At 41.4% G+C, this 25,486-nt stretch overlaps 1 protein-coding gene across 6 annotated transcripts in view; it reads right to left on the minus strand.

Moving 5' to 3' along the window:
- ELMO1 (engulfment and cell motility 1) overlaps nt 1-25,486 on the minus strand; it is a 316,899-nt gene that overhangs the window by 69,545 nt on the left and 221,868 nt on the right. The window contains exon 1 of one of the 6 annotated variants that reach the window (XM_063157030.1): nt 11,440-11,564. The exons of the other annotated variants lie outside the window; for them this stretch is intronic. The gene's annotated coding sequence lies outside the window, so the exon portion shown is untranslated. Of the gene's footprint in view, nt 1-11,439; nt 11,565-25,486 lie in introns of those variants that run through there. 6 annotated transcript variants of the gene reach the window in all.

The raw sequence follows: 25,486 nt of genomic DNA on the forward strand, positions 1-25,486 counted from the left end.
ATAGTATGCTTACCCAAATTTTAGCCCTTTCAGACCCAAATTTGGCTCTAAAAGTGGTAAAATTGAGTTTTGAAAAAAGACAGCCCCCATTTGGATGCAGAAATAAGTTGACAGAACACAAGAAACAATTTCGGGGTTATCACATAGTGTTTCAGGGTTAGCACATAGTGTTGGCTACTCCTGCTTCTCTACAAAAACACTTGTGTTAAAGGAAATTTCACATCTCCCGTAAGAAACTAGAACTGTGGTATTTTAACTACAAAAGCATCCTTGGCTAATAATATAGATTTACATCTACAAACATTATTGCAGCTTGTTTGCAGGGAAATCTTAACTCTAAGGGCTCAAGCCTATTTTTGCCTGCTCTGAAGCACAGCATTGAATCCTCAGTACACTTTACACCTGCAATTTCCCATTAAGGAAGGACAGTGCTGCTGCTCAAGGGTGGCAGAGGCAGAAAGCCAAGGACCAAGAGGGAAATTCCCTTGCTTGATTCAAAGGGGTACACCAATTCTGTGGAGGATGGAGGGACTGAAGCAGATTGTGTTCATTTGATGTAGTCATCAACCACACCATGAGACAGGGCCTTCTCCTTTCCTACTTCTCAGAGATAGGATGCCTGCCAAATACAAATAATTATTTCTTGCTCAAGGTTGGACTTAATGTTTCCACTCTGGATATGGCATGAATGTTCTCTCCTCCCTTCACAACACACACTGCCAGCAAGCCAATGAATCTTGGCTTACTGTTCTGCCTTTCCCCAGTTTTCACTCTTCTCTGCCCTCAAAGGCTGCAAGGACCTGCACCCTGCTCTCCTCCCTTGGATTTTGCTGAGTACTTTCTGGCTGTTATTCTGCTCTGGTAAAACTCAGAGCAACTTGACTTTGCTTTTCCAGAGTTTTAGAGATAAGTCCTTTTACCAGCTTTCCTAGTTTTAAGTGAGTATACTGCAGATTTCCAGAAGAGATGCATTAAATTAGCCTGTATGGAATAGGAAACTTGCCCTCTAGTGTCAGGTATGTCTGCATCTTGCTCCTGCCTGGAGTGTAGCTTCTAAGTGATCAGTTTGGCCAACAGAGAATTTATTATGCCTCTCCAGCTGCAAGTTGAAGCAAATCTGATGTCTCCTGATGTCAATGGAAAGCTACTAGATATCATCTATAAACATCTCAGCCTGACTCCTGATACTTGCACTACTGAAAACAGGACCACAAGCTTTATAGCATCATCCTGGTACTTTTACTCCTAAAGTCCTTTATCTTAGGACTGATTTTCTACAATAAACTAGAAAGGAATATAAAGTGCTATGATTTTATGTTTTAAAAGAGAGACACCTAATTCTGAAGGCTCATTAGCAGCTTCTGGATGAGAAAGAGGCTGCAGAGAAACATGCCTGAGAATTGGCTCCCCTCCTTGTTCTCCTAAGAGAAATCTAGAACATTTAGAGTGATATCTGCACTGGAGGTGCTGTAGCCAGGTCATGCTGATATTTGCATGAAATTTTGGTGGTTATCATGAGATGTCCTCTCCTATTTACCCTGTGGCAAGACAAGCCATATTAAAGCAAAGCCCTGGGGGAGACAGTGGACTGCCAGATCAGTGAGAAAAAGTGAACAACCTGTAGAGGAAAGCTCTTTTTCATGATGCTAACTGAAACTTTGCCAGAGGTAAGGTTTCTAAGCAGGGATGATTTTCATCATCACTGAAGTAAGGCCACCCTCAAAAGACCCAAATAAAAGAATGACATCTAAGCATTACACTGAAACCAACTAGTAGACTAGCCAAACCCTTTTAAAAGAAAATTCAACAAAATCTAACCACCTGCTAGGTTAAGCCAGTTTCTATTGAAAGACCAGTAACTCCAACGTGGCTCTTGATGAGAGCAACACAACTGACTGCAGGGGGTTGGATTATCATCTTTAGAAATTGGTGGTTAAAGATCCTGAAATACCACAGGATTAAAAGCAGAGCAGACAGAATCTCAGCTGATCAAATGATGCTGTCAAACACACTAAGTTTAATATTCCTTTCTATCAAACACCAAAATATGCATAAAATAGTGGAAATCTGCTATTTTTCTTTATTTTCAAATTCATACTTCTCTATGGTATTTTCAGAATTGTCAAGATTGATAACAGCAGGAAAATAACTTGATTAGTAGCTAAAATCTTTATATTGTTTTACAGCCTTGTTTCATTTATACATTTGTCAGTATGGCATATGTATTAAATTACTCTTTTTTGCCTTTTAAATCTGCCTAGAATCACATGAAAAATTAAAACTAACCTGGAAATACAGAGATCTTCATCTTCTGCAGAAATTTACATTTCCAGGGAAGATCCTATGAGTTGTATTAGTAAAAAATCTTGTAGGACTACAGAGCTAACAAAAAGGTGATGCATTCCCCAATTATTTATAACACCTATACACACAGAGACAACCATTTTTCTTTTTGCATCAGTAATGGTAAGCATCCCAGTCATCTCCTCCTACTACATAAATCTGGATTTCCCATTAATTTCTAATTGGATGCATGCATACTAATATCATATTGAGAAAACCCTCCTGTCTGCAAGACCAAAGGACTCAGCTTTCCTAAGAAATCTCTTACACTTTTCAAAGTAGCTCAAATAATTCTTGGATAGCACTTGCATATTGGAGTAATACCACTGAAGTCCATATAATGGCTCCTGAGACTAATTCTGCTCGGCGCAATAGGGAGCTCAGAAAATTCTTATTAAGCAACGCATTCTTAGACATAAATTAAATGTGCTTTGGTTAATTATGTCCTCTCTCACATACATGGGAAAAAATCAAAGAAACAGAGAACTGAATTGTAAAAACTGTAAAGAAAACCTTTTTTTTTAAATATATAGAGTAACTAAGCAGTATCCTTTCTGGCCATAGTATCAAGATTTGTGCCAATACACTCACTGCAGAGTTAAAAAAAAAAAGTAAAACATTACAGCCAGAATTGAAGAGCTAAGCATTCACAGCAGGGCTTGATTGTCAACCTATCATGATCTAAAACACACACATCTACTTCTGCTGAGTCAATGTAGTTTTAAAAATAATGGATTCTTTTTCTAAAAAAAGTTCCCTACCTCTCCAAGGCTGTTGAGGTTAGCATGGACTATTTACAGGCATCAATGAAAAGGAGGAAATCTTACTTTGCTCTCCTACTGTTTGGTAAGAGTAGCTTGCAGGTTTTCTGCAAAATCTCTGTCATCTCTTGACAAAACTGGAATTATCAACAGGGCACAATTGCATGGCAGCAAGATAAATCAGTGACATTACAGAGTGACTTGGAAGGATGAAACAATTTGATTGACTGAGCTGCTGGACTGTAGCAGCCAACTTGGCTACAAGTACGCACTTTCTCTTCCTTTCTCCCTTGCATCCTGAGAGCAAAGCAAGTAACAAGCTGTTATCCCTGGTGGAACAGTCTTTTTTGTATATCAGCAATCAAAATTGTTACTTGTTTTGCGACTGACTCACACAGAGCTCTCTGACATCTTTTCATTTTCTTTAGGAGGAGATGCCTTTTGACTGACTTCATGGTGCAATTTGACCACTTCAGGCCAGGAGGAATTCAACCCCTTAATTCTGGGGACCAGCCTAAAAAAAAAGCGACTTCTAGCACTTGTTTCAACACAGCCAAGGTTTTGCTTTCTGGACTGGTGCTCTTTTTAAGCAGCTCCTGAGTTTGCACCCTGACCATGATCATGTAAGTGATGGATAATGCTGAGGGGACCGGAATTGTGAGGCAGGACCACTGTGCTCTGCCCCAAAAGGGACCCATAACCTGCCGTGTTCACTTTTTTACAGGTGCTCTGTGGCACTGGCAACATGTAGGTGCTACAAACAGGCTGTGGCATCAGGGATGGACAGTACCCTTGCTAGGTTAAATGGTTTGCCAGGAGCAATGATGCAGAGGCAGTGATGAGAACACCAGATTGAGGGCGTGATCTGAAAGGATCTGGATTCGGGCCCAGGTGTCTGCCTGTGCAGGAGATCATGATGAAATGTGCACATTTCTTCACAATCACAAGAACCACACACTGTGATTATCTGCTGCAAACTGCAATAGCCTCTGGGATTTTGGTGCAATAAAATCTTTAAATCATAGTTCAGGCAAACTTCTGGGACAACCAGCAACTGAGCTCTGGTGCTTAAGTTGAAAGTCACAGAATTAGCTGGGGGACTTTCCTATACTTTTCACATCATGAATCTGTCATTCATCTCTCCAGCTGAAAAAATCTCAAATTTCATTCAATTACAAGTACCCAATAACATCTAACAAAATTAGAAAGGTGTCTCTTTTATCCTTTGTTGAAAACTGACAGAAAGTTCTTTAAAAACCTAAAAAGGAACACAATCTAACGATTGTTTATCTTACCAGGTCAATGATAAACATTTATGGTCAGAACTCTATACCTGAAATGCTTGATATTTACTCCACCAGAGACATTCTTAGTCAAAGTTTCTTGCTTATACCTTAAATTTGTAATATTCAAATTCAAGGCCTTGAAATTCACTGAGCTAGAACCTTTAGCAACAAAAACTGTTATTGGGATTGGTGCAAAGTTCTTTCTGGAGTAGATGCCCATGACTGTACAATGATGGAAATCCTGCATGCAGAGGTGAACTGATACATAATTTCATGCATGAAAAACCAGAACTTATTTTAAGACTCACTTGTACCTTTTCAGTACCAACGAAAATGAGCATAATTTCACTTGCCGTTGAAAATGAAACTTATGACATTCTAAGCATAATGGCAAAACACCGTGTTGCTGTTTGAGATAGGGGAGTAATTTGAATAGGGGATTTTAAAAGGTAAGTTGGGAAGTGGGAACAAAGGAATTTGCTTGTGAAACTGCTGTGAATAGACTTTCCACTCTTCTATTAAATATTAAACTGGGTTATAGTAGCATTTAAAGGCAGAAAAATTCAAGACCAACTATTAACATATAAATATAACCCAGCTCCTCAGCGCTGTTACAGAACATCAGAGGTGTTCCTAACTCAAGCCTTTGCTTATTTACTACTCCCTGCATCAAAGCAACTGGTCCTGAAAAAGTGGGAGGTTTCACAGACATTCTGTATCTCTTTGCAGCTGTAGCTACTCCTAAGCATGACCCTCAGAGCTTGAACAGACAACCAGGAGTCTCACATCAGGGAGGCTCCTCAGCACCATGCTTATTATCTGATGGGGAAATGATAACCTTGTGGTGCTGCCAAAAACAGGGACACACTTCCCTTGTAGGGCACTCGAAGCTTTAGCTCCAGCACCTTCTGGCACATCCCAGCTGGCTGAAAGCCAAGGGCTCTGCTAAGGCTGCTTGTGCTGAGGCAAGGGAGCAGTGCAGCAAAAGGCACACCTTGACTCTGCTGCGCCTTTTGCTGATGATCCATCCACATGGAGGAAGGACAAACTCTGCAAAGCCCTTCTGGTGCTTTCATGCAGGACAGTAGGAAATACAAGAAGACAAACAGAGCTGTATTTCTCAATCTGCAGATACCTTCTTGCCAGTCCTTCAGGAGGTCTGCCAGAGCTGGGATAAATCTATGACAACTTACACCTTTGCCAGAAAAAGGGTGGAAACTGGGAAACACACTGGAAGAGGGGCTGTGCCAGCAGCTCTCTGGGCACAGAGAGCAACAGGCACAACTTTCCCAGGCATTGTCTTGGGGAAGGCTGTGAGAAGATCAGAGAAAAGAATGATAAACAATTCTTATCTTCACTTGCTGCACCTGTTGAACATGTGGAATGTGTTATGGAGATTTGTTTACCAAAGGGGATTTCTTAATTGGCCAATGGTGATGGTGTTTGGATGGAAGGACCAGTTGGGTCCACCTGTATCATGAGTGTCTGTAAGGGCAATGGGGTTTCTTAATAAGTATAGAATAATAAAGTGATTGATCAGCCTTCTGAGAAGCATGGAGTCAGTTCTAATTATTACCCAGCTGGGAGCCTGGGATGACAAGGGGCTGCAAAAGTAGAATGGAATAACACCATCCTTTGCAGTGGCTTCTGTTAGGCACCAAACAGAAACCCCAGTCTAAAGTTAGAACCTTATTAACTTTCATGGCAAAACACTTGCCGAGCTATATTTGTAGGGATCTAGAAAATCTATTTTTGTTTATGTTTTCAAATCTGTTTAATTAACTTGGTGAAGCTAACAAATAAAGAAACATTCTGCAGCTATCCTGAAAGTCTTCCTTTCACTTCCAAGATCCGTGGGTTCATGTCTTTCAGAAATGTGAACTCATTCAAATCTTTTCACAATTTCCCCCACTTTTTAAAATACTTCCATTTCTTTCTCACAGGTGTCAGAATACAATGACAGCTTTGATCTTGCTGGAGATAACTGTATGTGGGTAGATTCTTTTTCCTAAAATGCAGACTGGGAGTGGATCCAGAGGTCAAGCCAGAAGGTTACCTATATTTGAAAACCACACTTACAGAAAATCCCTTTGTGTGGCTTCTAATATGCCTCTGGATGTGAGTCTTGAAATACCTAGCTTTGAAAGCTGCTCTCTGTATCACGATATTCCAAGTCTTAAGAAAACTGAAGTTCAAAGAGAAGGGAAGACTGAGAGAGTTGGGTTTGTAACTATGGAACAAGCACTTTCTTTGCCACATCAAAAGCTCTGATAAAAGCAGTCCAGTGATTCAGGATAAGAGCATAATATTTGATGTATTAATTTGAGAGTGGGCTAGCATTAATAAGAAGATCTCCTTTTTCACCCCATTACAAGATTGCTTTTGTGCATTACAGAGGAGTTTAAAACACCCAAGATTGAGCTAATCAAAGTTCTAGTTTAAATGAAGGTCATGCATGTCTTCTGAGGTCTGATTTTCACATGCTTTTTTGAAACCACTTAATTCCTAGGTAGCAAAACCTGCTAGAATTTTGTAAAGTCCACAAAAAATGGATCTGTGCTCTTCAGACTTCTAAAAATGCTGATGGCTTATTGTAACATGTATGGATTCTGCAAGTTACCAAAACCAAGGATAAATAACTGAATGAATATTTTCATATTCAGAGTGACTGTCATGACCCTGACTGTACTGAAACTTTATTTAATTTGGGTGAGATATGTATGCAGATGATGCTACACTGGAAAGTGTAAGTATGGAAGACAAAACACTGTCAAGTTACATGGCCTCTGATAAAGAACTTAAAATTTAATCTCTCTGACACAAAGTCAATGTTTCTTCCCTTCATTATGCTTCTCCTCACAGAGGCATGTGTCTAAGGGGGACTGTAGTTCCTAATGATGGGGAATGTGGGGTGTGTGAGCATTTTCTTAACAGATACTCCAAGAGAAGGAAGTACCAGCAATACAATCTCAAGAAAAAGGGAGTTAATAAAAACTTCTGCTTGTGGCCATCAGCGCTGCTGTCCCCACTTTTCTTTTCTGAAGAAGCAGCAGGTGAAGAGGGGTATGATTTCATGAAAGTGTTCTAGTTTTCTGGAAGATATCAAGTCAAAATATAGAGGGAATGTACAGTTTTTTCCTTTCACATTTTTGCATCTGAGAACAGTAAAAAGCAGTGGTTTTTAGCTGGTTTTTGAAGAGACAAAGTAGGTGAGATCCATAAGAGCAGCACACTTGGATGGGGAAAGACGTGCTTCCAGGAGCCTGTGCTGGGCTGAACTCTAGCTTCAAATGATAATATCCATGAGGTAGTGGCACACAACTCCTCTTCATGAGAGTAGTCCTGAACTCCTGCCAAAAATCCCTCTATATGCCACTTAGTGCTTCAAGACAAGAAGGATAATGACAGGTCTGTAAAATCTGCTGGAATTGACAGTTCTTATTGTTCTGAAAAGTTTTCGTGACGCACAGGAATTTTCAGATTAGCACTGCACAATGTTGAACAAAATGGGTGTCAAGCAAATCAATGGGCTTTTCACAATTCACAAGTCTATGTTTTACTGCTGTTCCATTTTTATTCTGTGCTTGGTCTTGCTTTGTTGTGTGCATGTGCCATTGGAGATGTGAGTGTGTATGCACTGAACAAGGAGCGAGTTTTCCATGGCATGATGTTCCATGTAAACCAAGGCTTAGCATGGAGAAGGCTTTTCTCCTAAAAAAGTGTTTGTTTTTTTTCAGACACAAAAATAAAGAACTGTGGATATTTGTGTGGTTACTTGGAGTTACAACTGTCTTCTGTTCATTTGGAGGTGAACACAGCGAGCCACCTTTTTTACACCTGTGTGTAAAAATTTGTGCCAACTCACTTGAACAACGGGGTGAAAACCATATGCAACTGAGGCAAAACTGAAGACTGGTGGCTCCAGCATCTGTTTACCTAGAACACGAATGACCACCAGAGTTTTTGTAACTGAAGGAGGGTTAAGATCCAGGAAAATAATGAAATATTCAAATTTAACATCTCTCAACACACAGAAAGCTCAGACCATAATTTCTGCTCTATGCTTCCAGTATAGCTTGACATATGGGTATAAAGCTCTACAAGCAGATAAAAGATAACCCATTAAGCTTAAAGTCCATAGAAACAAAACAAAGCCTCTGGGATGCCTCTTCCATTTCAGTTTTCAATTTACCATCATTGAGGCAAATAGAAAGAAAAAAAATAACCTGCTGCCTTTGTGAAAATCTCACTGTTCCAAGAAAAATATAAGCATAAGACTGAAGATCAGATCAATGCCTGGTGGCATCTCGTGTAAGTCAATGGAGCTATGCCAATTTGGTCTGGCACCAAGCATTTTAGAAGACATATGAGCCCATCAAACCAAGTGTTTTCCAATGCAACCAATTAAAGCTACCCCAAGATAGCATTTTTTTTTCAGCTTCTGCATCCTCCCAACTGCTGCCAGCATGCCACAGCTCTCACTGAAGCCTACTCACTCCTCTGTTGCTGGAACTCTTATAGCCTGGGAATCTGAAATGCTTCTCCCACGTAGATCATCCCCAAGCACTAACGACGAGCAACAGTTCTCTGCACCATCAGGTCAAAAATCGAATGCAAGCACGGCTTGGACTGCAACACGAGTTTTTCCACCTCAGGCATCACTGGGGTTGGAAGGCCTCAGACAGACTGATCCAGTGCTTAGCAGTTATAGGCTGTGTCTCTGTCTCCCTCCCTCCCCAGCCCCCTCCTTTTATCTGCTGATGCACAGGGATAGACAAGAGAAAAAATCCCTTCAAACAAGGTTATGGGAGAGAGAGGAACTCCATCACAGGCAGTGTTTGCCTAACACTGGTGACTAAACTTGAGAGGTTTATGTTGTTCAAACTACATCCCTGGAGTGCTGACAAGAATTAAAATATCATCTTAAGAGTTGCAGTCACCTTAAAAGACAATGTTCTCCTACGCTTTCACATCAGTAATCATAAAATAAAGCAGAAGGCAGAAGGTATGGAACAAAAAACCCTCAAAGGTGCAATTAAGCTTCATTTTGATGCATCCCAAAGGTGTTCAAAATGATCAGCCGGGAACAACCCATGCCCAGGTGTGCAAGGGTCCAAGCTTTCTCACGGATTTTTGTGGAATATCTTAGCCTAGATCAAAGCATCCACCTTCAAGATGGGGAGTGGGCACATCTCTTTGCCTAGACTCATCTCTCTGCCGTACGCAATGGGATTTTCAGCTACACCAGTGCTAAGTAAATACAAATGAATGATACAAGACCCTGGGGAGGGTGACATAGCAACAAAATACCTTCCTCATTGAAAAAAAAATTATTCATTCTTGGCACTTTCATCGCTGCCGAACAAAAATAAGAATTGCAATAATAGCTAACAGTTATCTCTTTCTTGCATACCGTAGAAAAATGCATTTTTTTTCTAAGCCCAGTGCCATAGGATGCCTGGGGCCATCATTTCAATAAAAGGTGACCCAAACACCCCTGGGAAATACAGGGAAGAGTGACTTATATCTGCGTCTTCAGAAAAAGCGATAAGTCAAGCTTAATAAGGGGTCCCTCCTGAATTTGTTATACAGCAGGTTAAACACTCAAAACTACACAGAGGAGTAGTATTACACACACCAATAGACAGTCTCCCTGTATTGATGCACTGAATTCTGTGTTCTGTATTTTAAAAAAAATTATATATTGATCCAGTAGCTCTTCAAAACACAGACACATTCTTTTTTGGCATCAACTCTGAGGCAATGCTGTGTCCTTTAACTGGAGGGATAAGCTCCATGTACACACCTTCCTGCCACAACTTGCAGGGCAAAAGCAAAGCTGACCAGTTAAACCAAATCTAAGGAAATTTACACCCTCAGCCTGAGATTCCCAGGCAGCGATGTGACTCCTCAGCAGTTCCTAATGCTGGGAAATGAAGCTGTGTGTTAAGTTCTAAAATGAACACAAGACACCAAAAATGGATCCCTAAAATGCAGCCAGCTTCATACAATGTTTGCACCTAGTTTGGGTTACTATAGAATACCCGATACACTTGACAAGCTCAGGAACAGAGTGAAAAAACAAAAAGTTTTTTTTTCTAAATATTTTTTTCCGATGTCTGCCATTTCTCCTATGTATTTTCACAAACCAGATGACTACAGTCTCTGAGAGGGTTAAGCAGAGACAACCATGAGCTTCATGCAGCAAAGCTCCCTGTCACGATAAAACATGAACAACGCTGAGCCAAATTCATGGCTGGTGTAAGTAACCCCAGAGGGCTGCAGAGGGACAGATTTGCACACACACTTCCCTCCTCTTTCTAAATATACTGTTTCTGCTTTACAGAATCAAAAGCAGAGTCCCAAGAGGCAAAGAAATCAACTTCTAACACATGCCCCACAATGGTGAAAAAGGAAACTCTTCACACTTTTCATGTACTCACAGGTTTCATAAACAAATAGGAAAGCTTTTGAATTAAATGTAGTTTAAAAAGCATTCAAAGAAGAATAAACCAATTTGAGAAAAAGAGAAAAGGTACAGGAGGGGTAGGAAAAGCAATGACATTTTTATGCTGAACACAGTGACGAATGATGAGCAACTCGTGTTTTCTTGGCTCAGGGTCTGAACTGGCATTTGACAAATCACCGTAATAACATACCTGTTATTATTATACTGACACCAGAAATACCGGTGACTTCATGTGGGCACCTCAGACTTTTGTGCCTGCAACATTCTGCTCCATGTGGTTTGCTTTCCCTTTTCAAACACAGGGGTGATCTGAAATACCCCGAAGAACACAGCATCCTTCCACAGACTAACCTCAATTAGGCTAAAAAAAAACCACCCAAGGCAATGCAAACAGCTAACTAGTTTGTCCGATGCCCGAGACCATTCGGAAGAATGCATCTCGCTACACAAGACACAAAACCGAGGAATCCCTCGGTGTATATACAGTTGCCACTAATTCGCTTTTTGCCATCCCTCGACACCACCAAATCGCTCCGCGCCCGGGCTGAAACAGCAGCATAAAGTACACGGCTTTACTTACAGAGATCTCGTAGCTCCATCGTTGCCGATGACAAATTCACCTCCCACACGGCAGCGAGCGGATGACTTAATGCAGCCCGCGGCGGGCGGCTCCGTGCGCACGGCGGGCAGCGGCGGGCGCTCCGCGGCGGGGGCGCGCTCCGGGCGCGGCCATGGGCGGCGGGCGGGCTCGGACCGGCGCTGCCCCGCGGCCGCGCTCCGCTGCCCGCGCCCAGCTCCGCTTATGTGCCGGGCGCCCGGCGGGCTCCCATTGGCACGGGCGGGCGGCGGCAGCCAATGGCAGCCCACTCCCGCGGCAGGGAAACTCCTGCCCGCTTATTTAGCATCTCGGGAGAGCCCATTTCCGAGGAAGAGCGCCGCTTCCCTCGCATCCTGCCATCGCACGGCGGGGATAAGCGGAGCAGAGATCCCCGTCTCCGGGGCTCCCCCCGCGCCGCCCGCTCGTTTCGCCTCAGAGCCCGGCGCTCACCCGGAGGAAGCGCGGATGGGGACCCCGGCATCCGCGTCCACCTTGGCGGGGGCCGCGGGGGAGCGCGCCGGAGCTCCACAATTACTCGCTCCATCGCCATGGAAACAGCCTGGATGCAGCGGGCTGGATTTGTGTAGCACATCTGCTGCCAGGCTCATAATCAACCGCAATCTCATCTTTTCTCCCTCTGCTCGCGCTGCTTATTTGATTGTGAGTTTGCTCTCTCTTTTCAGACATGCTGGGAAAGTACACGCAGACAGAGCCGTGTACACGGTGACTTTCTCCCTGTGCAAACACGTCAGGACACACGTATGTGTGTGCACACACCCCACCAGTACTCACTTGTGTGCATGCTAAGGAGGTGCACTCTCTGTGTGCCCAAATCACACAATCATAGGCTAAAAGATCCATCACCTAGTTCCAACCCCCCTGCAATGGGCAGGGGTAGATTTTATGAGTGCTGGTTGCTTGAAGTTCCATCCAGCCTGGCCTTGAACACTGCCAGAGATGGTGCATCCATCTGTCCATCTGTTCCAGAGCCTCATTACTCTCACAGTAAAGAATTTCTTCCTAATAACTAATCTAAACAAATTCCCTTTAGCTTTAAGGACATTATGCTTTGTCCTGTCACCCCATGCCCTTGTAACAAGTCCCTCTCCAGCTGAGGAAAGTGCTCTAAGGTCTTCCTGGAGCCATCCCTTCTCCTGGCTGAACAACCACAACTCTCTTGAGCCTGTTTTCACAGGAGAGGTGCTCCAGCCTCCTGATGATATTCCCTCTTTTGGACTTGCTCCAACAAATAGTACACCTTAGTCACATTTCAAGTTTAAGTAACTGACCAGCAGAAGACAAGACTACTGCCAAAGTATTGTATTTTGCTTTCCAGCACCATATATTGTACCTCTCCAAAACAAGGTGAAAATCTGAGACAGCTTTTAGGAAACCTCCAAAAATGCATCTGGCACCCACAGACAGTGACCTGAATCTTCACACAACTAACTCTACACTGGGTATTTCCTGTCCTGTTCAGGTGATGAAATCCACCACTAAGATATCTTTATGTCCAAAGGGTTCACAAAAACTCTGTCCTGACCTCTGACAATATAAGGAGGGAGAGATCATTAGAAAAAAGGAAGCAACACTGGAGAGAAAGAAAAGATTCCTAAGCCACCAATGCAGTAAGCAAAGGAACCGTATGGCAGTTACGGTTCATTCAATTCATCCTTTCCTTTCTGTTACTGAAATTGCAAAATGAGGAGAAAAATCAAGTTCATGCATTTATATTAAAAAGACAGCTTCAGACAAACCATGAGGCACTGACATACTATTATTATGGTATTAAGAATTTTAGATGGAAAAAAATGAGGATATATTCCTTTTTCAGGAACCCTTATCTCTATTTGTTTGACCAAAAGATTAAAAAAATTAAAGCCCTTCTTAAAAAACCCTCAATATTTCTATATTGCACCAATAACAGCATTCCACTTCATGTGCCATGGTAAATAAAGGTAGATTAATCTCCATGTACAACAAATGCCACTCCCTGTTAAATATCTTCTACCTGAGTCTAATCTAGAGTCTGGGAAGGTCTTCCAAGCCTCAAGAGCAAGGCCATAAGAGAAGGCTACTCCAGATATTTGGCTTTTCAGGGCATCTATGACTCAGTTACAATTCTTGACATAGAAAAGGGCTTCTGAGAGAACTGTATTTGTAATGGCTGAGGATGCCATAAAGGTTCACTTCTGGCAATGCTGTACTTGTGGCTTTTTATTTGCCTTTGGATCAGCACCATCACCATAAGGATTACCCTGAGCTGGCGAGCTTTTGAGGTCATACTTTCAGTTCTGAAATATTCAACTTATGAATAAGTGGAAAGAAATTCACTGTACATTTTAAGGGAATGAGGGCTAATTAAAAAGCCTAGATTCGCTGACAGAACTTGCTGCGGAAAAAAGCAGTCTGTCCCATTCCATCCCTCTCCCACCCAAATCTCACAGAGGAGAGGGTGGTCTGGGAGTGTGGAGCATGTTCTGTCATTTGTCTGCGGAGGGTGAAACACTTCAGCAGTTTCAAGGTTATTTTTGCTAGCTGTTATTGTCATGTCATGGACTGGAAACATTGTCAATATGTAGAGCTTAAAATAGTCATGCAAACCAGCAAGTTTAAATTCTACTGGACAACAAAAATCAAATAGCACATTCCTAGGAGGTCTCTGCAATTAGTATTTTTAAAGCCAATATTAAATTGAAGAGGTTCCTAATGAAATAAATTGTTCCTTCCTGTTATGTGATACACAGAGTTCAAAACTCTTCAATAGGCTGTCCTTTGTTTAACAAAGCCCCACTGCAATCAAAAATAATGATTAGCAGTGCAACTTTAATGTATCTGGAGAAATTTTCCCTTGGCCCAATTTCCAAAACTCCCATATGCATTTCACATACTGACAGGGAGAAGAGTGTGTCCCAGATTAGGGCAACCAGTCAAGAACTCAGAAGACCCATTTTTAAGGTCTTTTGTTTCACAGGAAAGGAGCAGAAGTGACAGAGATCTCTACTTCTGATGACAGCAAGCCACTAGATTTAAGGTTATGAAATCTCACCTTTGTCTCTTTATTTCCTTAGCAATCTCCCCTGCAAATTGCATTTCTTTTCCTCACAAGGTTGTGTGGTGAGAATAAACACACAAAGAATTTCATTGCAATCTAAAGCAGGACAGGACACCGATACCAAAGAAAGCTTTTAAGGGAGATCAAAAATTCAAGGCTAGAAAAATCCAGGCATTTCAAAGCAGCATAATAAATAAGATTTGTGAAAAAATCTTCTAAGATAGCAGGATAAAATGATGCTGTTCAACTAAAAGGAAAAAAGATTTCCAGGAAGGCTTCACACCAAAGCTGCTACTTGTCAATCCGACAGCAGCTCCTGCCAGTATTCTGTCATGGGCTAAGACCTGTTTGTGTGTGGGAGCTGAGGAACAATCAGTGATGATATAATGCTTACTCATCCTTCCAGATCGTGGGTTTTTCTTTTTTTAGCCTAGATACCTAAAGGGGAAGATGGTTAACCTGCTAAGACTTCCCCAGTCATAGGCTTGATGGTTGGCTTCCAGTGCCATAAATTACCTGTTAATTCTGAGTAAACTCTCAAGTCCTTTCAAAAGTCCATTCGTAGAAGCAGCTGATTTGCACCAGGAACAGCCGGTTCTATTGATTTATTCCAGGAAGACCTACACATTTCCCTTCCACATCTGTACTCTTGAAGAGTCAATTAGGACCTATCTGTAGATAATGCAAATCCCTATTTCAGAGACTTCCAAGGACATTTTTCACATTTAGTTTGGTTTTTCCCAAATCTTACTATCAGAAAGCCTCATAACTCTTTTATCAGGAGGCCCCTACACTTTTATTCAAATGAACAGCTTTGACGGTTTGGTTTGGTTTTTCTACCTACTACTACTGTGTCAGAAAGATGTTTTTGCATAGTAACATATAAACACAAATTAAAATGAAAATGCTGGGCCAGAGCATAAAGAGACATCTATCTTGTCTGCCACTTAAGACAGCTTGAGTGCAAACCACAAAGCTTATCTGACTAGGAACACACAAGTGATATATAAGCTGCTGAAAACAGTCAGTAACACAGCTTTGTAAATCAGATTAGACATGACCTTCAGAGGTGATCTGCCACCATAGCACCCAGAAGGTCTCTGTGAATTACAGAACCACAGAACCTTTTATTCTGCAAAGCATTTCCACCATTCAAGCACCAATGAGTGTGCTCAGTGTTCATTACCTTCCCCTCTGCTTTGACCACAGGGAGCATCCAAGTCTCCTCCTGCACCACCAGGTAGGTTGCCTGCATTCTGAGGATCCATTCACATAATAAAAGACTTCAAAGATGTGCATTAAATAAAATCTCCACTTGTCTTATATAAATGAAATCAGAGCTTTATAGAATTTCATACAACAGTCTTGGACATACACAACAGTAGTCTGGATGATGACTATCTAGGGGTGTTGAATTTGCAATTCTTCTTTATCTTCCCTGACAACTGAAGCTCTTCAGCTAAGCCAAAGACAGCCTACAAACAATCCTGAAATTGGCTACAGGAGCTGACATGAATATTTCTCAGTTTTCCTATTGCTAAATGATTACACGTAGTCTGAGTAGTGAAAGGAGACTTCCTAGTCTAGACAACATGACTGTAGGCTCCATTTGCACCTCCAGTGTTAACTCCAAGAAGATCTGAAATGCCTTGGCTTTGATACAGATCCAAAATATCCACATCTTAGAAAAACAAAACCCAAAGAACCAACTAAACAAAAAGAAGAAAAGCACCACAACTGCATATAAGAAACCTAGTCTGGAAAAGGAAGAAAGAGAAATTGGGTTGCTTAGAGGAAGACTATTCTGTCACAGTGAACAAATTCCGAGTTGCATAGTTTTTGATACATGCACAAAGAACAAAAAGCAAATTATTTCTAACCTTGACAGTGGGTACAGCAGGCAAACAACCTCAAGTGATGTTTAGGTTTGGCAGCAGTGTCGTATACAATCATAGTTTGTCTTTGAATAGCTATCATATTAAAAAAGCCCTTAAAATACACAAGCCCCCGCAGCTGTCTGCAACCTTTAAGTCTTGCCATTTCCAACACACATTGCAGTCATATAGCATGAGAGGGCACTGAAGAATTTCAAATCAATTATAATAAATCCAGACAGTAGACAGCAGAAGGTTTCACAGTACACATCATTGGCTTCAGGATTCCTCACACAGCATTCTTAAACACAAAACTGCAAGAGGCTCAGAAACCACCTTGTGAGTTTTAAAATTCCCAGTACATTCAGACCATATAAGCACTGTCTGCCAAATCTATCACATATTCTTCATCCACTGTCGGGGTTAGGATTTTCCCTGCTCCCTCCTTTGCCCACATTGTTCAAATGCATATCAAAATTTTGTATCAAAACCCTTTGGAACATACCAAGAGCATTTTCAGTCATGTCATTGTAATCTCAGTTCTCTCATTCAATCACTCTCTCTGGAGTACACACGGCCAGGACAGAACAATTTCACATCACTGCAGCACTTTACCTTCCATCTTCAGCCACTTCTCCAGCTTGTGCTTTGCACAGGCTGCCAAACAAGCAACAGCAGCCAGGTTTATCTTCAATCCAAACAGTCTAAGGCTTCCATTTAATGCTTAGTTCTCAGCAGGATGGGCACTGTGGAATGTACATCGTACTAACACTGTTGAAACAAATTATGTCCCTTAGGTGCTCGGTCTTGCCTCTCTTACAGGCATGCATGCTCCTCCTGCATCTTATTCATTAGTGCATTGTGGCTTTCTTCTTCTGGAAGACAGTAGTTAAATCTCTACTCAATCATATGAAATGGCAACAGAATGATTTCTTCAGCTTTTCTGATTTTAACAAAACCAAAGTGCAAGAGGATGGACAAAATAAGGGAAAAAGTCATCTGTCTCAGTTATCTGAACTCAGTCTGATGCTCTCATGGCTCACTGTTTAAATAATGATGCACGAGTTTTTTAATATGTTAATTACACAAATAGGTACTTAGGAACTACTTAAACAGAAGATTATTTACCCCATTGACTAGAGAAACCCATGTGTCAGCACATCTGCTGCACAGGAAGATTAAATCTGTTCACACAAAACTCATGCTCTCCCTTGCTAATGGAGAAGAGATTAGTAGTGTGAGACCTGAAGCAGGGGCTTTGGGTTTTATCCAACAGACCCTTCAGACTGTCACAATGGATGATGCTAGCAAACATCTCTGGACTTCTAAAACCCCACTATTTACTTGTCTAGGCATCCTGGAAAAAGAAATGAGATTTTTATTGAAAAGAGTTTTCTATGTGTGTGTTTTAATTTTAAAAGCTTCTGCTGTGTGTTATTTAAGAGTAACAATCAGACACCCAGCAGCTTTAAGAGGGAACTGCATTGCTGTGACTGTGCACCTTTAAGGCCAGACTGACAATGCTAGTTGATGATGTTTAGAAAGAGTATACTGAAAACAACTCAATTACAGAGCTATCTTTGCCTTGGTTCACCTTCCCAGCAGCTGCTGAAGGATCTTCAGACTATTATTTTAATAGACGCTGATGAGAGCCAATCTATGTTTTCCACATCCCCCTAGCACTGCTTTTGCATTCCAGGCTTGCATGGAAGGGTAAGTGTCAGAAGGCTCTGGTGGTGCAGAAAGGGATAGCCAAGACTACAGCTAATGTGAAGAACAGAAAACACGAGTCCAGTTTCCAGGTCCAGCAAGCACACAATAAATTTTCCTGAGAAGAATGTGTTCTGTCTGCTTCCACCTCATGCAGGAATGAAAGTCAAATGAATGCTCACATAAGCTGAATGAACAGTGAGGGCTGTTTACCATGGAGCTATTGCAAGTGTGCACTTAGCTTCAGCTGGAAAGGGCAATATCCTCCATCCACACCCTCATAAGGTAATTCGGAGCACACAAAATGAGCTACTGATGCTTCTATTCTGTGTCAGCCTCTGGCAGCAGGCATCTGTTCTGAGGATTTCAACGTCTCCCTGAGCTGGGCTTTGCAAACATCCCCTTCTCAGAGACACTAACAGCCACTTTTTCAATCCCTGTACATGGAAATGTGCAGCCAAATATACATACCCCAAACACGTGTCGCATGCACAACAGAAGCGTGCCCACACACGCCCATTCACAGCCAAATGCAGTATAAATAACCTTGCTATATAAATAGCCTTGCTTAAATGAAGTCTCTTGCTTAAATAAAGCTGGCATAAATACTCTTTCTTTATGCTGCCTGTTTCATCTCATGTTTAAGTCTGGAAAGTGGCAACTCTGCTGGAATGACCAGAGAAACTCCACTCAAAGTCAACAGATAAAAAGGACAGGTGAGCTCAGCATCGTGATATCAGTGGTGAAGATTTTGTGAAAAGAATAAAAGGCAGGCAGCTTCCTTTTTCACGTCTCTGATGTCAAGATAGATAAATATTAGATAGGCAATAAGGTATTGCAAACAATCAGAGGAGATCCTCAAGCAATGAAACCCCCACAAAACTAAAGCTATAAAAATTAACCTTTCATTCTCTGTTTAAAAAAAGTGAGGAAAAAAAAAAGTATTAGAAAAGAAAAAGTAACTTCTCCCTCTTTCTCGGCATCTTTAGAAGGACACCAGATGACTGTCCACACTCCTCACTATGCTCATGTCTGTATTCATCAATATGGTTTTATGGACATTTTCTGTCTTATCCTTTTCAAAACATTTCAAGAAGCTGTTAAGACTGCTTTCTCTGAAGACGGGTGGGAAGGACCGGCTGTCAGAAAGGACTCTCTGAACCTCCCTGCAGCAACCCTGCTTCACATTCAGCCCACACACCAGGCCCAGCTCTATCAGCATTCTGGCTCACTTTGTCAGGGCTGTTGCATCTGCTCAGAACTTCCTTCCCGCTAATGAGCCTCTCTCTAATTGATCTTCAGAGTACATATTTCTTCAGACTCGATCATCCCTAAGCTAAAGATGCTGTCAATACTGCTGCATGGCAATTGCCATTGCAGAGACAAGTCCCACCTCGTAGGGCCTTCGCTGAACCCTCTGCTCTTTGCACGTGGCAGGTGAAATGATTACTTCATCTTCCAAGTCAAGATACAAATTCATAAAGGTCAAGCAATGCAGGGGCAGTTGCAACAGTGGGCACAAACTCCAAGTTTTCCTTGCTCTTCATTACCCAGCCTCTGAAACACAAACATATCTACAGTTCTAAGCCAGTAGTATTTCTACCTGTTACATTACTGCTTTGTTCAGGGTTGGACCACTTTCATTCCATTAATGCTTTCCTTTAAAAACATTTCAGAATTGGTTTTAAAAAAAATAAAAATAGACGTTTAAAAATATTTCAGTCTTCCTTAATCATGCAGGGATATATTTTCAAAGCCGTATGCCAGGAGTATTCCACGTGACTCCCATTCATGTTAAAATTAGAGTCACCAGAATAAACCCCATATGCTGCTTTGAAAAGGTACTGCACTGTGTCCAAGGAAAATTTTTGCAGCTTAATGCTGCTTGTACAATTTTTTGCCTGCTTTTCTTCTTTTGATTTATAAATAGATTTTTAACATCCTTTTTTTTTTTTTAAGTAACATTTTGTACTATCTGGAAAAAGAGAGAGAAGGGATTTGCTGGTTTTCTTGGTTTCTCTGCAGCCGTTTTATTTTAAAATTATCAGTTTAATCAAAATAGCTTTGCTTTGTAGGATGCAATGCTTTTGGAAGCTTTTTTATAACTCTTTTTTTTAATTCTGTCTCTGAGGACAACGTTTCTACCTGAGCCATAGCTTGCAGTGAGGTCTGGCTGCCTTCCTCACCTGAGCTGCTGTCCTTTCAAGTGGTGCTCAACATTTCTGTGCTAGCCAGAAACTAATTTTCACATCTGGACAGCGGGGAACTTTTTCCAGAAAGGTCAAGGCATAGTCTGTCCTTGGCAATAAGAGCACTGCTGCTTTGTGCTGGAGCCAGGCACCACAAACACACGGGTTTCTATATTCAAGGTCCTGTCTTACCTTCTGCCCAATACAGAGCATCTCTAACACCTGTGGCAGCCACAGAAGCCCAGCCCCACAAAGCCAGCAAACATTGCCAACTCTGTGCTCATGTATGCACATACTGCTAAATAATGGTGGATTATTAAATTTGTCATTTATGACTGCGTTCTTTCTGGTCATTTTGAGAGAGAGGGGAAAAAACCTATTTCTGGCTTTGGCTCTCTCATAATGCTCTCAAATTTTTACCGCTTCTAACTGTGCATTAGAAGGGGAGAGATTGTGCACAAAAAGACAGTGTGAATGCCATCTCTCCAGTTTATACTCATCCTTCTTGTTACTGTCTCAAATTGCCAAGCATTTTCATTTCAGCCATTGACACCAAAGGTGCAGCAAACACTGCATCTAACCGTTTAATTACTTTAACCTTTAAAGAATGTAAACAAAGAGTAAATATTTTGCTTTAATGTGGAAGATGCTTCCACCACAGAGGGAAAAAAAAAACCTCTCCTTGGAAACAGAATTGTGTATCATACAAGAAAAGAAATCAAGATATAATTGGCCTGTCACCAAAGCGCTGACAAATGAGGTGTGGGCTAAGTTCCCATCTCTACCACTAACTTTTCAGGCAATATGCAGAAAGACATAATTTATACATCCTTGTTATCCTACAAAAATCACTTAGCATCACCTTTCTGCTCTCCTTTTTTACCCTTTGTATATTCTGTCAGTTCAAGTGGTGTTCTCCTTTTAGTCATAAACCTGTGCTTAAAAGAAGTACCCGAAACTTCCTGGGATGGTGAAATGACAGCTTGCACCTGAAGCTAGAACCTGTAAGGAATGGCGCTTTAGCAAAAGCAAGGTTTTGTTATAAGATAAGGACTTATAAAAAAACCCCAAACCCGAACAGCCAGCCACAAACAGCAAGCATCCCCAAAACCAATCCAGTAGCAGCCAAACACGGCTCTGCAACTTCTACACACATTTTCTTCTTTAAGAATTAGGCTTCAAATGAGTTACTGTGGTTAGAGAAGTTACCATGTCAGCTGTGCTGTAGTATAGCCAGTGGTAACCATTTAGTAAAATATACTTTTGTAAATGTTGGTAAGAAAATTTTGAAGAAATGCTTTCAACATCACATTTCTGAAGGGGCTTGAGTGCCCCTGAGTAGTAACAGCTCAGCTGTCAAAGCTAAGACAAGTTAAAACTGCTTTAAAGGGATCACCACAGTTAATGGGGAAAGACTGACTTCTTAAAGGGGCCACAGAATCCATCTCAATGATCTTTTATGCTTTATTTAATATTAGGAAAAATTTATGAGCTTGGCTGATGCTCCATCTGAATTTGTTTCAATGATGATTAATGACATGAATTACCGCTTCCTATTTGGATAAGATATCCTACTGCATGAGAAAGTAGATTTTACCCATAAAACTCCAAAATAATTCAGGTAGCTAGACAGTTCTAGGCATTGAGTTCTGCAGACACAGCAAAGCTAATTTCATACTTAAGTCAGGTTCCTCAGGGAAATTCTGGGCAAGTTTTGTTTTTCTCCAGAGATAAAGATTTTATAATCTCTCTGTGCAACTGGTTCAAGGGCTGCACCAGTATCGGTAGTGTTTCATCCTTACATCCAAACAGTTTTCTTCATTGCAACTTCTATTCTTTCTTTGTGTACTTCTGAGAAGGGTGTGCATCTTCTCCTCATCCTTCTTGTTCTAACAATGGCAGAAGGTACAACTGGATCCACCCTGGATCCAGCCTTTTCCAGGATGAACAAACCTGGTTCCTTCACATTCCCTTTGAACACCACATGCTCCATCCTCCTTAATCATCTTGGCAGACTTTTGCTCGACTAGCTCTATTTCATCAGTTTCTCCCCATTTCTAGGGGAGAAAACTGGACACAGTCTTCCATTTGCTGCCTCATAAAGGCCAAGCTGGGGGAAATAATCCCTTCCTCTGCCATGCTGGCTGTGCTTCAGCTAATGCAATCCAGTGTGCAGTTAGTCCACACCACACAAGGGTGCACTGGTGATTCATGGTACTCATCAGCCCAGAGACCATCCTACAAGCAAGCACCTACAACAATATTTGTAAGACATGAAATTAGACTTTCTGAGGCCTCAATTTGCTTTGCCAGTCACCCATCCTCAGCTTTTAGTATCAAAGAAAATATCTGCAGAAATTAATATCAAAACCCTGACCACCATAAAAATCAATACAAGATACTGAAGTGTTACTCTAGTACTAAAATCAAGAAGTGTAGAGAAGGAAATTAGAACCATTAAACTCTTTCAAATTATAATAACTAAAGCAAATTGAGCAGCTATGAAACATCCTGTTCTCTGGAGCTTAAAAGCATCAAGGCAATAAAACACCCTTAACCCATGCAAAGGTAAATAAGTTTTATGGAGATATTTTCTTTCTTTTCTCCTAAAGTAGAACCTCCAGTTTAAAGATTTTGCCTGGTACTTTAAAGATTTTACACAGCAAAGGGCCATTCAGGCTGTGTATATAACTGAATCCATTTTCAAGCTGCACACATAAAATATCTTTTACCTGAAGTCCATCTCCCAAATTGGTGGAGACATTTCTTTTCTCTAAGTAAATTAAACTTTAAGTCCACTGTGTACAGAATTAGGTGCAGAATTAGGCTAGATAAAAGAGTATCTTGTTCTCTGCCATCATTATTAAAATACTGTATTTATACCACTACTTCTGAGGTAAGACTTTTTTGTCCATATGGATCAATTTTCAGGAAGAAGAAATGCATGTGCACGTGTTATTTTGACTTTACAGTTTTAACAGCGGCCTTCAGATTTCTACCACTGCTGAAAAGGCATAGCTGCCAATAACACCCATCCTGGCTCCAAAAGCTGGCTTCCAATATTCTATGACCTGAAAGGGTCTTTTCTGATTTCTTGACAACTGTGGCTGCCCAAAGTAGTCAGCGAGTGTCCCCAGCTAGAAAGTGAGAAAAGCCATTAACACCCTCCTTAAGGCAGGTGGAAGTACTATGAGGCATGCCATTGTTCCAAGGAAAGAGGACAGGTGGAAAGTAATCTGGGGAATAAATCCTGTTGAAGATTGGAGTGCTGAACAAGGAGAGAAGCTAAAGGAACAGAGAGAAATTCAGTAAGATTGCCACATCCAGTCCTAGCTTTCAAAATCACATATAGGCCTTCAAATGAAGAAGTATCAGTTATATGACAATCAGACCAAAAAAGAAAATCACTGGGAAGAAAGCAGCCCTTTAACAACTTCCAGATCCCCAGGGAAGGTAACAGTCCTTTAACAATTTCTAGAACCCTAGCTTACATAAAAATGAGTTTTTGGAAGGAATCTCAGAATCTTGACAGCTTTGAGATTACATTCTTTATCTCAAACATCTGATTTTACAAAAACAAAGATGTTTCATTTTTCCACTTTGGTGACTTTAGAGATGTTATTTTCACTATGAAGGGCTGGTCAATTGCTTCTGAAGAGGCTGACAATGTAACAATGATATGATGAGATCTGTGGCTTCCTTTGGGCTCTCGGTTAAGTACAACAAAAGTTCTAGGCAGCATGTACTAGTCAAGTAAAATGGATAGAACCGCAATTTTTAACTGCTGAGGTTCTGATCAGTTTCCCTGAGAGAAAAAACTGATGCTTGAAATCTGAAGAAAAGTCATCAGAGAAAAACATTGCCATAAAATTCAAAGCATGCATGAAAGCTCTTTTTCCAGATACTTTCACAGAAGTCTTTTAGAAATAGACTTGACATTCTTGATGCAAGGATTGGTTCTTGAGCATTTCAGTTTCACGGCCATGGCAAAAATATCTTCAGCTGGCATGGCAAGATCTTTAATCATCTACACAAATGTCTTTTTCAAGGATTCTGATATTTGTTCCTTCACCTCTCCCCATTGTTTGGGTTGATATACTTTCATGGTATCTAATCTGTCTCCATTCCTGTGCTCAGTTTTTAAGGTGATATTCCTCAGCTTTCATATGTATTACTGGGGGCCTTGCTCCTCTGCTTACCGTGACCAGTAACTTGAGGAACTGGGATGGAACCTCCCAATAAATTATATTTTAGTCATCAATAAATCCACAAGATTTTTTGCATGCTATTCCAATCCACAGCGAAGAGGGAAAAGGGCAAAGAAAAAAGAACCTTACCACTTTCAGAGGCACACACAACACCTTCCATCCCCCAGTAAGCTTTTTAGCTCTCAGTGGAAATGTGGCATAACCCAAGTCCACGTGTATAGGCTTCACTACTACCCCAAATAAAAACTGCCTCTGCTGTGGTCTCTGTGGGGCAAAACCTAACACTGCCTTCCGAAACGACGTGCTAAACCCCTCACGTCCTCCATTTTCCCTCTCGTGCAGTGTCTGGGAACTTGAGGACAGCTCACATTAGCACCCCAGGGCCCAGTTTAACCTGTGACCACCTAACAAAGGTAACTTACAGAGAGACAGCAGAGGCGGGTACCTGCGTTGGCCCAGTATGCATGGTGTGGATGTGGATTGAGGTAGCTGATGTGGGTAAAGGAGAGGAGAAGAGAGGAGAGGAGAGCCCATCTGCACCCACACACCATCCTCTCCTTCCCTCTCACCATGCTTTCCAGCAGCCCTCCCTCCCTCCCTCCCATCTGCCTCTATCACAGCCAACCTTAATTTACACTGGTGCATGGGTAGCAGGATCAGCTTGTCAGCTGCTGGCCAGTTACCTCATGTGCTAAAAATAGAGACAGGCAGCAGCAGCCCCTGACTGGCAAACGCCTCTTTAATGGTGACTGACATATTCAATCAAGACAATACCCGAGATGGAAGATGCAAACAATGAAGGACATTTGTATAAGGACAGACGAGACAAAAACAAATAAGCACCCTGGCTTTGCTTACGAGACACATATGAAAGATTTCTGCTGCTCTTTTCAACCACGGTGCTATTTAGATTACAATTACTTAAAGCAAACCAACAATAATACAAGCTCTTCTGCTACTCCAAGAGAGGCTATAAAAATCTCATTGTCAGCT

The sequence above is a fragment of the Melospiza melodia genome, chromosome 1 (genome assembly GCF_035770615.1).
Source record: "Melospiza melodia melodia isolate bMelMel2 chromosome 1, bMelMel2.pri, whole genome shotgun sequence".
Lineage (NCBI taxonomy): Eukaryota > Metazoa > Chordata > Aves > Passeriformes > Passerellidae > Melospiza > Melospiza melodia.